This window comes from Alexandromys fortis, unplaced genomic scaffold, assembly GCF_014885135.2.
Source record: "Alexandromys fortis isolate MF-2015 unplaced genomic scaffold, M_Fortis_MF-2015_v1.1 scaffold_76, whole genome shotgun sequence".
Taxonomy (NCBI): Eukaryota; Metazoa; Chordata; class Mammalia; order Rodentia; family Cricetidae; genus Alexandromys; species Alexandromys fortis.
This window is the reverse complement of record NW_026067997.1, coordinates 557,985-575,443: the sequence shown is the minus strand read 5'-3', so window position 1 is coordinate 575,443 and position 17,459 is coordinate 557,985. Positions and strand designations below refer to the sequence as shown.

At 40.5% G+C, this 17,459-nt stretch overlaps 1 protein-coding gene across 6 annotated transcripts in view; it reads left to right on the top strand.

Annotated features, from left to right (window-relative positions):
• Pde4d (phosphodiesterase 4D) overlaps positions 1-17,459 on the top strand; it is a 1,097,876-nt gene that overhangs the window by 836,715 nt on the left and 243,702 nt on the right. The window lies entirely within an intron of this gene.

Here is a 17,459-nt window from a genome sequence, read left to right as displayed (position 1 = left end):
AGGAAGGGAAGAAAGTGGTGGTTTTTAAAAATGAAAGTTTACCAGCTCTCACATCTGATTTGGTGGTGTGTTTTGTCACTTTTTTTTTTTTTTTTTTTTTTTTGAGTGCTGCAAAGATTGCCTTGCCTTGGGTGCTGGCAAGGGTTAGGAGTTAATGAGGCTAGAAAGCTTTCATGACTTAATAGAAACGCACCTGGAATACAAAACCATGTGCCTAAACGCACATCAAGTTCTTTGCCATTCAATCATCTCATCTTTATTTATTAATATGTTTAGGGTAATATAAAAGTTTTACTTTAACGAAATATAAGTCCGTTTCAATTTAGTCTAATATATATTCTTTCTTTTCCCTAATTCTACTTTGATATGCTCATACACATATGATGCTTAAAAAAAACTTCCTATTAAAGTTAGTTTTGCTTTTCGCTTTTTATAGAATTCTTTATGGCAACTTCAGAGGAAAATATTATGGATTGTTTACATTAACAGTTGTAAACGAACAATTCAGTTCACTTCTTTGATGTAGGAACAATCACACTGGATAAGAGAAATAAATGCAGAGACTAAGGTAGAATCAGGCAGTCAGTAAGACCTAGGATGTATTATGTAAGCAAACAAACTCACATCTGAATACGCGAATTATTTGCAAAGATTAGCTAACTCTTGTTTACATGGGTGGCTAATTGTTCCCTGCTATTATACTAGCCCATAGACTGGAAACAGGAATGCCCCCCCCCTCAGTTGTGTTTCTGTACATTTTAATAAATTCAAAAAAAACAATATATCTTTTATAATATTTTACAGCCTGACTCAAAGAACATATTCCATAACTATGAGTTGATTGAATGAAAATTTATAACTGGAGATATACTTGCAAGGTCCTTTTCTGGCACCCTTTCCCTACAAAATAGTTACTGGGAAATGCATAAAATCCTTTTATAAATTTATTTAGCTGGTGGAAACCACTGCCATAAGCAGCCATATATAAGTGGGTTTCACACATTTCTGACTTATATCCCAGATACGTGAAAAAGAAGAAAGATCTCAGTTAAACAAATAGCACTGAGGCTTATTTTTAGCTCCAGGGCTCAGTTGACAATAATTTATTTATTACAACTGGCAGTAGTTACTAGCATGGTCGGTCTTTGTGTTTCAGTGATTGCCACAGACTATTTTTGACCATAGCGATTCTGTTAAGTTGTATGGGACAAACCAACAGTTTGTAGAGACGCAATTCACAATACACATGAAAATATTGACTTTTTCATGACTCTGTCCTTTCACTTAACTTCTAAGCTTCTACATGGCGTTGCTATCAAAGTGATTTTGTATAATAACTAAATGTCACTAAATGCTAGTGATCCCTAACTATAGCTGTGCAGTACAGAAACATCTCTGGTTAAGCTTACCTCCTCCACCAAATAGTATTAATTAACTGCTTGAATATATCACTGTATACTTCAAGTAATTTGGACTGAGGGTGTCATAGACTATAAACATAATTCTACCATTCTACACACACACACACACACACACGTGTACACATACTCATGCTCCATTACTTAAATTTTAACCCCCCCCACCTCTCCACCAGGCTTGGCAAGTTTAGCTGGGCAATGTTGCCATTCTAGGTCCTTAGCCATCTTGTCTTTTTGTAATTGAGTTTACATGATAGAAACTTGTTAATTTACCTTTTATCCTTTTATCATTCCAGTTAGTATTTATTTATTTATTTATTTATTTATATACTTACTTACTTACTTAAGAAGTTCATCTTTTGACTACACCATCTTGCTTTGGTTATGTAACTTTATTGACCCACTTTCTACAAATCTTCCTACTTTTCTCTGGAATGTCTCAAACCCAAACATGACCATTAGAAAGTTTTTACCTGTCTTAAGCTCGTATCCAGGGCTTCCGATGACACTCTGCTGTGTTCTCCCTATCTGCTGCCCCCTGTGTACTGTAACCGGCTATCCACTCTCAGTTGCCTTAATCAGCCCAGACCTGTGGTGTGGTCATAAGTGATTGCCTGACAAATTCACAGTATTTCAACACTCTCCTTTTATGGCACTTATTGAAAAGGTCGATCTTTGTTATGATTAAAGCTTTATAAATTTCTAAAAAAGCCTTGAAATTATTCTACTGGTGTTCTTGTAATGCGTGTCACAGGTTTTAAGTTTCAATAAAAAGGTTGCGTATTCATTCAAAGGCTGCTTATTGAATACCTCTGATACATGACGTTCCAGCAGAAAGTGACTATGGCCCGGATTCTCAAACATTCCTCTAACACTTTTACAGCATGAGTTGAGAAAAGTTTGATATATAAACTTTCTGGTTCTCATAAATGTAATAAAAATAGCAAGTTCATTGGTGGGGCTTTGCATTTCATTTCCTGTTGCTTCCATATTGGTATTCATTCTTCAATTCTGTGTATTAAAATATGACATTTCCTTTGAGATTTACTTATTCTTATTCGCATTTGTGTTTTGCCTGCATCTATGTCTGAGTGATGCTGCCTGGTCCCCAGAACTGGAGATACAGACAGGGACAGTTGTGAGCTGTCATGTGGGTACTGGGACTTGAACCTGGGTCCTCTAGAAGAACAGCCAGTGCTCTTATCTAGTGAGCACTTCACTTCCATAAATATTTAAAATTTACGTGTCGCAGATGTTGATTTACTTCATAGCAAAATAATATGACTTCATTCCTTGAAACTGTTATAGTACTTCTTTCATAAGCATATTCCAAGAACATGTGTTAGTTTAATTAAGATGCATGCTTTAGTTTAGGTAAAAGAACAAAACTATTAATTAGCCTCCAAACCACAAGTAACCACTTGTAAATAAAACTGCCTTGGTTCTTACCCAGCTGTCAGGAACCTTCAGTGCTAGCCAGTATATTTAAGGTCATTACATAACCAAGTGGAAGAGCTTCAGACCTTAAACATGACTGCAGTTTTATGAAATAAATTTTAAGCTGATCCTAGAACATATAAAATGATACTTATGTGCAAAAGGGCGTGGAAGCCCTCTATTCCAACATTTTGATAGTGGTTATTTTATAGAGTAAAAGAGATAGGAGCAGAAGTTGGGAGACTGCGGACTTTTCGCTGTAATTCTGTATTCCATCGCCTCTTTTTCATGGGAAAAATACCACACAGGAAACTTTTGTTTAAAATTAGGTTCTGCATTTAAACAAGCTAAGTTTTATATATTCATATATATATATTTCTCCTTATATAAAGAAATATATTCTATTATATAAATTTGTGTGTATATATATATATATATAGCCAGTTTTCCCAGGGTTCAAAATTGGTAAGCATCTGAATAAAAGAACTGATAAAATTTTCTGAATCACATCACAGCTCAGACCAATAAATGATTGCACGTTGGATTTTTTTATTTGTTCTCTTTGCCTAAGGTCATAAAATTTCAGGTTGGTTGAACACTGCTATTTTAGCTTGAAGACCACAGGGGGAAACACACACACACACACATATACGCACACACATTTGCTTAGACTAGCATGGCTAGTTTTATAATTGAGTATTTTAAAAGAAAAAGAGATGTAGCATCGCTGATTAATATGTTGACGGAGAACGTAATTATAGCCCCTCGCCCATTCTCATTTGCTCTTATTCCAATTTAGCTTGCATGCTGTGCAGAGTTGCCAATGCTGCTCCTGTCCTCTTGCTTAAGACTTTAACAGATGACGGTTGTCCTATTTCTCTAGCAATGGCACTTCTCGCTTCTGTTTCATAGAGGGCCTTTCATGAACGCGAGCACTGGGGAATTAAACATATAATGTAACACTATAAACCATTAAAAGCTGGGAGTGGGAATAGCTAAAGTCTACAGATGAGAAAATGACATGGGCCAGGCCCTGTAAATCGCAGTTTCCAAAGAAGCCGGGGAGCGGACCCCAAGTGTGTCCATTTGAAAGCTAATGTTCTTCTCACGTCAGCACGTTGCTTCCCTCTATTGCCTGTGTCATTAGCATTTTTAGTGACTACGGAATTGGCCATCTGGCGGGTACAGCTTCAGTGTACCACAAACGGATGGCAGTCTTCTTCTCCAGAGTATCGTGGTAGACGGATTTGAGGCTAGTATTGCGAACGGTGTGAAAGGCCGTTGTAGCTCCATCATTTCAGCCCATATAGTCTGTGTGGCAATGAATAAGGTCACCCGTGGCTCACCAGGGGGCACACTGAGCCAAAGTCCATCTTTCTAGTTGTGTTAGAAAGTTTAACTCTGTTCTGTGCGAGCGCTGATAGGATGGGGGAGGGGAGGACAAGGTCTAAGGCTGGGTGGAGTTTCACACTGATCAATGTTGGCTTTGGGAGGTATCTGATCTCCCCACCTGTATCTTTTATTTTAGAAACTTTGTGAAAGGGCCAGCACATGGAATTTGCGCAGTTACTCCATTTCCAACATACAAACCGGTTGCTTGGGTGATGACTCTCGAGGTGTTTTGCTGTTTTGGCCATGTGGCGCGTCTGTTTAATTCAATCGCTTCCATTAATAGACGTCTGTATGGCAGCAGGCCTCGAGATGGACTGCTTTCCGAAGTGGTTGCGACGCCTTGGGTGTCCTTTAAAACCTAACAAGAGGAGCCCAGAGCACACTTGCAGATGCAGTTGCCTCTTTCATGTCAAAAGTTTGGAGAGTTTGACACATAGATACATGTAGACAGATTTTCCTTTGGACTGCCAGCTAACAACCACTCAGAGACTTATTATGAAAGCTTGGCCTTAGCTTACTTTTTTTTTTACCAGCTAGCTCTTATAATTTAATTAACTCATATTTTTTAATCTACGTTCTGCCTAGTGGCTCTGTTACCTCTGATCTGTACCATATGTCTGACTTCTGTAAAATCCCAATGACATCTCTACCTCTCTTCTTCCCAGGGTCCTCTCTGTCTCCAGAAATCCCGCCTAACCTTTTCCTGCCTAGCCATTGGCCATTCAGCTTTAAATTAAATCAATCACAGCAATATGTTTTTATATAGTGTACAAATATCCCACAACAACGCGTATATTAAAAGCATAAATATGGGTGACACATGTAAGTACAAGAACTCATATGAGAGAAAAAAGAAAGGGTATGGTTTTGGTAGGGTGGGGTAGTGGGGAGGAACTGGGAAGAGCTAGGGAAGGGGAATTATAATCAAAATCTATTATATGAAAGAAATCTATTTTCAATTAAAAAAGAAAATGTTCCCTTAAAAACAACAACAATAAACTAGGCGATAAGTTGTAACTTTGCTCCCTTCTGACCCTTTCCCTCTCTTGCAGCCCTTTTGCTTTTAGAATTTCATATGTAAGTGCAGTTTTCATGACCCTTCCCCACCCCACATCTTCCCTCAAATTCATGTCAGGTGGCTCATCCTTGAAGAAAGCTGACTTACCTGCTCTCAGCAGCCACTGCTGCCTGTAGTTTAGGGCACACCCCTAGTTGAAGAGTTCTGCACCTCTGAAGAGCCCACGGGGTCCCACAGAATGTTGCTTAAACCCATTTAAGCTAAGAACTCTAAACTTGCTCCTTTGCAGCTATCTGCCTTAACCCTAGCAAGCCACTCTCTTTTTGCATGTTCTGGGCCTTGTGAACTGGGTTGAACTTACTCTGGCTGGCAAGACCTCAGAGTCATACAGACGTCTCACAAGAAACTACAGAATAGTTAGGTAGAGATAGATACAGTATTTAATTAAGAGCTGCGTTATTTCATGTCTCTGTTTTTCAAGTTTACCTTAGACTTATCAGGAAAGATACTCGTTTCTCTTTAAAGCTGTGTGTGACTGACAGGTCAGGAATTGATCCTGGTGATTGATAAGGAAATGCCTAATTAGGACTGAATGCTTCCGAAGCAGGTGCGTCTTCAATATGGCTACTGTAACTGAGGCTGTCCACACTCTTTCTACCTTCTGCTAATGGAGCAAGTTCCTAGTAAATAGAACCCTTGCGGTACTTTCCTCAGGGGCCTGATTGCTGAGACAGCTCTTTTCGTGTGTCTAGCAGCGCTTAGGTCTAGCTCTTCCCCATCAAGTTGGGGGTGTGACGGTTTGGACCCTATGACTGAAAATTGCCTTGATCAGAACTAAGTAAGGAATAGCTTACTTTTTAGTTCCTCTGGCAACCACTCCAATCAGAGCAAGGGATTTATTGCAACAGAAGGTGTTGCGGCATGAATGTAATCATGAAATTAGGATGGTTACTACTGGGTCTACCCAATTGGTGCTTGTAAGATTAAGCAAAAGAGGATGAAGCTGCAGATGAAGGATTTAATGAGGTCTTTGTGGAGTTTGCATTTATCTCTTAGAACGATGCCTGAGAGACTTACATAGATCTTCTGGGTGATAGTAATGCTGGACCTACAGAGGCTATAGGGTCTGCATGAAGCAAGGACAATGGTACCCTAGTGATGCTCAGAAGTGCTAGTGATAAAGACAGTGACCTTGCTCAGTCTTTAACAAAAGCCAATGTAAGAGCTGGGTAGGTTTAAAGGTGCAGGCCTGTGATCCCAGGATTCAGGAGGCTGAGGCAGGAGGATTGGGCACTTTAAAGTCAATCTACATAGTAAGACCTTGTCCAAGAAAGAGGGAGGAGGAGAGAAGCAGGAAGAGGGGGGAAGAAGGGAAGGAGGGAAGACAGAGGGAAGAAAAGTTCATATTACATGTTCAGTTATACACAGGGGTTGAAGATGATACTTCAGCCAAAAGTTCTATCTCTTTGCTTGTGAAATGGCTTAGCAGTAAGGGATGTTAGATGACAAGCCTGGTGACCTCAGTTCAATCCCAGTATCCACACGATAGAAAGAGAGAACCAATTGTTCTCTGACCTCTATACACACGCTATCTCAGTCACAAGCACACAAGTCCTAACTAAGCAAATACAAAAGAAAATAACGTAAACAACTATCTCTCCAGAGGTAAGGGACTAGAGGACAGGCTGAGGCACCATGTGGTTACAAAGACAGGGATCTAGGCTGAGGTACTGTTAAACATAACTGTAGAGAAAACTGGAAGCTAGGCTTGAGCTATGCCTCGCTGCCAAGTGCCTCTCTGTGTAGTCGGGTTTGTCATAAACTGGGAACTGCTTCAGAAGAATGAAGATTTGGGAGGACGGCAGGACTTGTGGGTATGGTTTCTTAGCGCAACTGGGGAAAAATAAATTCCAAGTCTTTGATAATCGACTCCCAGATTCCCGAGTGATTGGCCTTCTACCCTTCTTGCGGCCTATTCTGTTTAATCACACTACTGATAAATGAGCATTTGAGTTAGAAGTGCCACATACACACATACAGTAAAAGCCCTCCTGTTTCTCTATTACAATTGAGAGAATACAAGAAGTTGCAGAAGACAGTAAGCATGCACACACACACACACACACACACACACACACACACACACACCACTCCTGATGTTTGGGGTTGTTTGGTTGGCTAGTTAGTTTGTTGACTTTTCTCTTCTTAGATAAGGTCACAGTATGTAACTTCTGCTGTCCCTGAATTGTTATATAGCCGAGACTGGCCTCAAATTCATATCCTTTTTCCTCGTTCTTCTAAGCCCTAGGATGAGAGGGCCGCCGACACTCCCACCCTAGTCCCGAGGTTTTCAACCCGCAGGACCAGCAGGCCTTGTTTATAGCTAATACTAATCTCCCTGCTTAAATTTTAACCTATCGGCCCTGGTTATCAGCAGGCAGGGAGACGGATAAGGTGTGTCTCTTTTCTGGCTTTTGAGAGCTGGTGTTCTGAGCCTCTTTTCCTTCTGTATTTTAAAATATTCTTTCTGAGTCGTAAATGACACCACTGTGATTCATTAACTGTCTCGTTAGATGTAATTTCTGTATATGATTGTTTTCATACTTCCTAGATAAGACTGGCCCCATTGTACCCAATTTTTTCTTGCGTTTAAAAGACATCTGAGGTGAATCATTCAACTCTGTGTAATTAATTTATGTAAGACATCCATGTACGTGTAGACTCCAGAAGACTGTAATTCCAAGTATCCATGATGTCACCCTACTACAGTGTGGCACAGAACGTATTCTTTGTGTCAAGGGATTTACATAAGGCTGTGTGACTTAGACTAAGTCACTGTAAAATATGCCATATTGCAGTCAGTGGCATTCTATCGTGGCCTAAGCCTCTACTGGCTGTAGTAATTTCTCCACTGTTGCAACTTTGTCCCAAAACAGCAAGGACCTGATCAATGGATGGCTACATCACGAGCCAACTAGAGACAGTGGTTCCCAAGTCTACTAAAGCAATTGCATGAGAACCAAATGAGGTTGATAGCCACAGTGTACTGAGCTTTTCTTACTTGTGTGACATCAACTTGGTGCCATCAGAGCCACTGCGTTGGGTAAAACTGAAGCTGCAGAGCTAATAAAATCTCACCGCTGTCTAAAGCTGAACTTTCCCCGAGGTTTCTCTTGTTGCTGTTGCTGGACCATTCTCCCTCGATGTCCGCACTTAGCTATACCTGGTTTTCTTTTGTGGTATTGACAAAGCATGTTCAGCAAGCTGCTACTTAGCCTTCCTTTTCTGTCCTCTGCAGAGGGCCAAGTGTCTCCCGTTCACATGTGCATCCGAGAACAAGTTTCCTCTTTCTGCTTACTTGACAGCCTTCTCTTCCAGGTTTTACACCCAATCCTTCTACCATGGGCCCTGGAGATGTGTAGGAAATAGAGCGTGGACTTTGACACGGCTCCATCCCTTAGAGAGCTAGCCAGTTCCTCCCGAGTCACGCCACTCGCTGACCCTCCTACTCTGGTCTGACTATAAATTGCACTGTTTTCTTCCTCTCTGGCCCTGGACGAGTTTGGAGAACCATAAACTCTTTTAAATAAATGGGACCACAGAGCGCAACCTATAATCTATTTCTCCCCACCCCTAACCCCAGCTAGCCGCTGGCAATGTTTTGTTAGTCTTTAACATTTCTGGTCAAGTAAGATCAAGAATAGCTGTTAGGACCAATAGCACGGCTTAAATAGCAAATGGTTTTGTTGAAGAAAATCTTTCAAACTCTAAAATGTGTTTTGAAATGAAATAGGTATCTGTAAACTAATCTACTGGATTGATAGCTTAATAGATTAGTGGATTACTATAATAGGTACCTACTTCAGGAAAATGTATGGAGCTGAATTTTACTATTATTTGTAGTAGACTTTAATATAATCCAAGACTTGCACTTAGAGCTGTGAAATTGATCTGTGCCATACTTCAGTTTTTAACTTCAGTTTTTCAATTACATTTCTCTCTCTCTCTCTCTCTGTCTCTGTCTCTCTCTGTCTCTCTCTGTCTCTGTCTCTCTCTCTGTCTCTCTCTGTCTCTCTCTGTCTCTCTCTCTCTGTCTGTCTCTCTCTGTCTCTCTCTGTCTCTGTCTCTGTCTCTCTCTGTCTCTCTCTGTCTCTGTCTCTCTCTCTCTCTTGCTCTCTCTCTCGTGAGTCTGTGTAAGTAGAGTCTGGGGGCGGGGACAAAGCGTGCACCCACGCGTGAGCACAAGGCAGATCACATGTGTAGAGGTTAAAGGACTACTTATCAGAATCGGTTCTTTCCTTCCATCACATAGACCCCAGGTCTGGGGGCGGGGGCAAGGCTCGGGTCTCCTTGGCCGCAGGTGTCTTCATCTGCTGAACCAACACCCTACTTCCCATAGCTTCCTAAAACTGGGATTTGTAGAAAACAGGGTCTCAGCAATCCCCTAAAAGGAATGAGATGAGATGTCATTTCACCACTACAGGAACTGAACTCTGATCACAAGTCATACAGTTTCTACAAGTCATACAGCTAAGTAGGTACCTGTAATTCATGTCTTTAAATTCTAAATTCACTTCTCCTAATATATCTTCTAAGTTTTTGTTTATTTGTTGATTTTAGCCTGAGATATGGCATCACTATGTAGCCTTTGCCGGCCTGGTACTCACTATGAAGATCAGGCCTACAGGGAACTCCCAGAGATCCATCTGTCTCTACTTCTTGAGTGTGTGCCAGCAGCCCTGGATTCCTTTTTGCTCAGTTTTGTTTTGTTTTTCAAGACAGAGTTTCTATGTGTACCGCCTTGGATGTCCTGGAACTCACTCTGTAGACAGTGTTCTAGACCAGGCTGGCCTAGAACTCACAGAGATCTGCCTACCTCTGCCTTGTGTGAGTGTTGGGATTAAATGCATGTGCCACCACCGCCTAACCAGTCCTGAATTCTTAATATACTCTTGTCAGAAACAAATGTAGCCACTTGTCTTGACTAAATGTTTATTGTGTGCCTGTGATGGTCGGGATTTGTAAGAATGAGCCCATGTAGTCCTCCTGGCAGATCTGTTGACACCTCTTCGTTCTGTTCCTACTACAGAAGAGGAAGCCAAGGTCTACTACGGCCACTCAACCAAACGTGTGACACACAAAAGAATTCCATGCACCATATACTTCTCTAAAAAACTAAGTGAGCTACCTTAATTTTACTTTTTAATTTTTTAACACTTTCCTCCATTTAGATAATAAACTTTAGATGGCTTCACTTTCTAATGCCTTCTCTCATCCTCCTCCCTCTCACAGCTGCCTTTCTTCTAAGCAAGTCCCCTCCTACTTTTACACCTTCCCTGTGTGTGATACCCTGAGTTCAGAGTTCCTGGTTGGAGTGTGGGTGGGAAGTTAGTTACTGGTACAAGGGCATCTTATCAATGGTTCCACCACTGAAGAAAATGATACCCTTTTCCTTCAACATATGCTTTTTAAGATTCTACAACCTTGCCTTTAACAACCATCTCTCTGTTAAGCACATTAAATAAGTCATGCCTATGGTGTTCAACACAGGGCTGGCTTCCGGTGTATGCACAGAAAATGATATAGCGGGCACTTTCCAAACTTATGAATTGGTGTGACTTGTTAAGTAAACAAGAACTATTTATTTGGAAACTGGGTTAGCCCACCAAGGCTTCTTTTCCGTAAAACATTCTTGGGCACATCTCACAATGAGGCATTTCCACAGAGAAAGCTAATCCAGATAAATCATATTCAACTATGAGATTCCAGGAAGACACTCCTATGTGAGGAGGGGCCAGTGAAGCAGAGATGGCAATAAGAAAGCATCGATTAAAAGCCAGTGGTAGTTGTTTGGGAGATTGTACTCAGAGCTGCACTGGGCTCCTGGAGAAAGTGCTGGTCATGACTTGGTGATGTCTGCCTAAGGAGAGGGTGTCCTTTGGCTACTTGTCATTGCAATGGCCCTGATTTGTACAAACTGTGACATTTGCATGCAGATGAAATTGCTGTCATGAAAACATCTCAAATATCATATACCTGTGGTCTGTGACAGGGTTTTGATTATCTCACCCATTCTGAGTGTATATTAAAAATGATCCTTTTGAACATTGTAAATCAGAAAGGGAAAGGTAATTCTAATTCACAAAAGCCATATCTGTAATCCAAGCTCTGTAACGCTAGCCTTAATAGGAACTAGAACTAGATTTCTTAACTTTGAGCCATTGTCCACTCCTTGCTACACGTGACACTCACTACGATTTTAAAAACCACAAGGTATAATTTTATGCTTATGGATTGTATAGAAACAGAATAGTGCAATGTGTATTCTTATGTTTGCCTACCCAACCCCTTGCAGAATGATATCTGTATGGTAATCCCATGGTGATATGGACATGGCTCATTCCTCCCAGCTTAGGTATAGTTAAATTAAGCCAACTATTATTTAGAATAGAAACTCAAGTATAATTTGAGAGTACCATTTGGAAAGCTATAGCTCAATGTAAGATATAATAATAGGATCATTTGAAGCTGTTACAGAACTCAGACTGCAGTTCAATAAAAAAGCAGGTATTTTCTATGTGTAAGACCCAAGGCTCTAGCCTGAGAACCAAAGCTGCGTTTTAAAATTAAGTGCAAATTTAACAGTTGAGTTTGCGTGTAGAGAACTATTATGAGATCACAGAATCCTTTATGTGACAGCCACTGTCACTGTATAGCTATTTGAATAGAACCTTCAGTCCATACTCTGGCTGTTTGCTTTCACTCCCAACAGCCATTTCTTCTAGAAAGCCTTACTAGATATCCCATTCAGAACTAAAACCCCTTTGCCTGTGCTCTTGTAAAACCCTGTGTATGTTTCTACTGTAATTCTGGAAATAGTGCCATTTTTATCTGCTGTTGCTCTTGCCACTCCTGTGAGCACATTACAAGGTTTCCTACTCTTTGCTCAGGGATAGATCTCTGTTCCCAGCACTAGGCTTGCTTTCTCCCTGGCTGTCAGTAGGCAGTCCATTGTCCATACAGAATAGTTAATTGTTCTGTAACAAAGACTCTTATTATCTGCTGTTACTTGTGATTTTTAGCAAGGTAGCACTTTGCTAAAGATTCTACTGACCAAGTCATGAAGACAGATTTTTTTTTTTATGGCATAGAGTTATAAAGTCTTTGGGAACATCTTTTGCTGAATTCCCATGGTTTTTCCTTCACTCTTGGTTTACCACCTTTACTGAGATGTCTGCCACCGTACATTTCTTAATACCTGTGGTTCCTTCCTATATTTCCCATTCTAGAAGCTATACATCTAAGTAATCCTCAACACTGTGAGCTGCCTGAGTAATGCTTTTCAGTATCACCAATAAAGATGAATTACCCACAGAAATGATAGAAGGGGTTGATTACACAGGCCCACCACCCACTTGGCTTGGCCAACCATCGCATGATTGGGTACAGTTGAGAGACCCCTTGTTAAGGATCACTTCATCTTCACTGAGCATCTAGGAAGGCCAATACAGCTGTACTTTCCAGGCAGATTGCAAAACTTCAGCAGAGACCAGCTTATCCCAGAGCTCCAACAAGAACTGACCTCTGACTTCCAAGAAAGGGAGCAATTTAAAGTTAACATTCCTGCTTGTGTTCTGAACTTTTCCCATTACGAAGTCAGCTTTTAACCTTCCCATACTTAAGATTCCAATGTTTTGGAATGCTGAAAAATTAAGGCTTAATCCTTAATTACAGGGGAAGTGATTATTCTAATATTATTCCCAAACTATTTCTAGCCACTTGACCTTTTACACAGTTGTATAGCTTTAAAAACTAAAGTCCTTAAAGAAACCTTCCTTTCTGTGGGTATATCATTTGCAAATGTAAAAGTCCATTTTGTACCATTTTGGTTAGCAATGTTTTCAAAGCTGGTTCTGCCTCTAGGCCCTCATTCTTGGGTAGCTGTCAGAGAGACAGTACATGGCCCTTACCTTTTTAAAATGAATGCAGTGGCTATGTAGAACATTCCTGTGCGTACAAGAGTTCTGATTTTACCTACTGACTTTCGTGGCTTGTGCTTAATTTCACAGGAGACTATTCTTAGAGTTTAAGAGGATTCTCATTGCTTTCAGAGTTTCATTGATGAAAAGAGTGTTTAGAAACCGCAGTACTTGAACCCAGGGTTGGTAATATGCAGTAAATCTGATATAGTCGAGCTATTCTGATCAAAATAATTTCTGTGAGCTGGACATAGTTCTTTTGGTGGTGGTGGTGATGATGGTGGTGGGATATTAGACACCATTGTTCTTTTACTAAGGGATATTTTCATTCTAAACAAATGGTTTCCTCGGTAGCCTCCTAGTACAGAGGACTGTGCCTGCCTAGTTAAATGTTTAAATGTATTTTATCAGTTTATAACTGACAGGTTTATTTTTTATCTATTTTGCAATGAGTTCAGCTTTAGTTCTTTTTAGTATAAACTATAGAAAGTAGGGGATTTTAATGTATGTACAGAGAGCAGGTATAGGTAAGGCATATCAGAAAACAGCTAGAAAGAAGTGAGTTTCAAATAAAAAATAAAGCATAAATTGAATGCTTGAAATAATTTGTCAAAACCTGTCCCTGCAGATAATCCCCAGGACACATTTAATTGTGTGTGTCTCTGTCAAATTTTGAAAAGAAAAGTGTTGAAGTTATTGTTTGGGAAAAAACTGATAAGGGAAATATCAATTGGCAAAGCCTCTCAATGAAGCTTAGTACTATGGCTGTGAGGAGTGCAATTGCATTTGTTGGCTGCAGTAGTTCATCCATGACCACTTTAGTCTAAGTGATGGGATTTCACCAAAAAGGGGTCAGGCAGGAAAAAGTAGTCAATGCATACATCCCATACAAAAAGTAGGAAGAAAATAGCTTATATGCAATTTACATCATTCTGCAGTTGGGCTAAAATGCTTGCCTGTAAGGATTAGGACTGCCACACAGGGTACTCTGCAATGGTGGAAAACCCATTGGCCCAAAAGATGGCAAATGGTTAGAAGACTTTGACGATGAGTGGTGACGTCCCATGTTTCTGTGATGTGGTACACTGGCATTGCTGCTCCAGCCCTGTAGGGCTTACTTTGAGCTCACTGGCTTCAGAACCTCTGCCAGGTCCTACATGTTGCTTTTTCAGTGCATCATGGGGGCAGTTCCCGCCTCTGCACTTCAGAGTTCAGAAGGAAACTGGGTGTATTGGTTATGAAGTGTGTTCTGTGACTCTTACATCCCTCAGCTCCCTCCCCCACCCTTTCAAGGAATCCTCTTAGCTTTTCGGTGTCTTAAAAGGTTATTCTCCTATCTCTGTTTAATTGGTGATTTGAATTGTTTATAAATTGCTTCTATGTATACCACAATGAGTTTCGTTCTTTTAAATTGTCATTCATTTCTTAGAAGTAAAAAAAAAAATGGTTAAATTTCCATTAGACACAGTTTTAGATAATTTACTTAAGTAGGTTAGATAATTTGCTCAAACTTCCAAAAGCATGCACTTCCATGACTTGTGCCATTTGTGCTTAAATAAGAGACAGAGATAGCAGCCTGGCAGTGGTGGCTCAGGCCTTTAATCCAGCAATCGAGAGGCAGGTGGATCTCTGTGAGTTCGAGGCCAGCCTGGTCTACAAGAGCAACTTCCAGGACAGGCTTTAAAGCTACACAGAGAAACCCTGTCTCAAAAGGCCAAAAACAAAAAAAAAAAAAAAAAAAAAAAAAACACCAAAAAAAAAACCACCACCACCACCACCACAACAAAACCCCTCATACTTGTATGCTAAGCTTGCTCTATTTCACTAAGCTGGTTTGTAAATTTTGTACAGATGTAAGTTTCCTTGTAAATTTCAAGCCCCCATGACAAAGATCTAATCTAGAAGGCTAGCCTTAATCGAAAGCAAATGAATCGTGCGGATCCTGGGGATGTTAGGGGAGGGAGCATAAAGAAAGTACTGGCTAAGATTTCTGAGGAAGTAAAGCAAATAAATATTTCAAAATCTGCAATATAATAAAGCTCACAACTAATTGAAGACCATGCAAGCAAGAAGCTGCCAGTTGTCTCTTTCAGGAGGGGAACTTCATTAATATTATCATGTTTAGATGTACAACTTGATATTAATTTTGGCTCAAGTTAATACTTCAGGATAGGATAAATAATCTTCTTACAAAATGGTATATGATGCCAAATATAACTTAGACTTCCCAATATATAATACATTGGTATTATGTTGACAATAGCAGAATGCTTATTAAGAAAATATCATTAAGGTAAAACAATATTGTCTAAATTGAAAACTAAACCAAATGTGAGTCTTGGTTTAATCTGAGTTTCTAATTTGTTTAAATTTAGTAGTCGATAAAAAAATGTATCAGTGATATTTTTACTCTAATCGGGCCTTGATGTATGTGTTCTTCTTAAAGAGGTACATATATCTTCTTCTAAATTAAACATTATTTATAGACATGATCCTTAATTTTGTTTTCAAAAGAACATAAGGTTTAATAATGGCCTACAATAATGTTTCAAATTGATTAAAGATATAACTACTTCTATATGCAAAATAATACAATGATGAACTTTTGTTTAGGGTAACTTCGCACAGTTTTGTATAGGGTAACATCTATATAGACAGATATGCATTTAGTTCCTCTTGTTTGCTGGACCCTAGGTATAAAATGACACCTTTCTCCTTTACCAAGCTTCATAATTCAACAAATAAAATAACTTCAGATGACAAATTATGATTAAGTATAGTTCCAGGAAAACACAGGGTATTCAGTTAAAATTACGTATGTGTCTGTGCACACTTGTGTGTGTGTGTCTGTCTGTCTGTTTGCGCACTTCTCCCTCTCCCTTACACCAGGAAGTGTTGAATACAGAAGGATTCAGTCTAGGAAGTACAGATCAGAGGTGGTGTAGCCTTGACTGTCCTGAAGCACAAGCAATGGAAAAGGGGTAGCCTTTTCAACCACGCCAGGAAGAAATGTGCAACCTCTAAAGCAGTCTTTGCACAGACCTCACATACAGATTCCTAATGAAAAGTTGAAATGGTGCACCCTGCTGTGAGTCCTCTCTATATACCATTGACTGTGCTGTTCTCTGGCTCCTTGACCAGTTGTGTGAGATTAACCTGTTCTTGGGTGCCCTGGCTTAGTTACAAAAAAAAAAAAATCATCAAAGAAAGAAAGGAACTGCTTCGTAGCAAGGGTCTGAGAATGCCATGCTGCTGCAAGAATCCTGTGACCTGGGCGGGTAGTCATCCACGGATGATTTAATAGTAGGATCTGCCTACTGTAAACAAACAAACAAACCCGCCACAGACAACAGCAGCCAGCTTCAGTTCCCCACACTGCATCATGGGAGCCGGGAAAGCGGCACATATCAAAGGCCAGGCATCAATTTCTCAGTGACACTGTGAGGAGACTGTCTGGACTTTGTACCGGCTATCCTTACATAGTTTGTATGTGGATCCTGTCAGCCGCAAACACCAAATGTACTCTTGCCCTGCCGAATCAGTTCTTCATAGAGCACTGCACCCATCGTCTTCCTGGACTCTGCCTTCATTTCTCCGGGATTTTCTGACTCAAAAATAGGAAAACAATGACAAACAGGAATGACTGGATGACAGTTTTGGTAGGAAATATGTCATACTGTCATTTTTCAACATCATTGTATCCACTGAAGATGGACGTATAACTAACTCCATTACATCCACCAGCTGTAACATTTTAAGTCAGTATCAGCCATCCTTGAACCATAGTGAAGCAGAGATCGTCCTGCCAAGAAACATCCATTTGTGTGAAGATGACAGTACAGCTGAACAGGATCACTCAAAATGAACTTCAAAATGAGTAGGAGAGGGTGGGAGGCGGGCAGGGAGGAGCGGCCCACATCCAAACATAGTTCCCTGAACACTTGGGTACATCTCCTATCATTAGACTTCTCACACAGCTAAATGCTGCCAAGTTTACTGCTGTCCCCCTCTCTCTCTCTTCCTACCATCTCTCTGTCTCTCCCTCCCCCCTCCCTTCCTCTCTCTCTCTCTCTCTCTCTCTCTCTCTCTCTCTCTCCCCCCCTCCGCATCCAGTGTGCAGCAGCTTTCTCCCTGCTTCCAGCTCTGCCCTCCCTCCCTCCTTCTTTCCTTCCTTCCTTTCTTCCTTCCCTCCCTCCCCCCCCCCTCCCTCCCCCC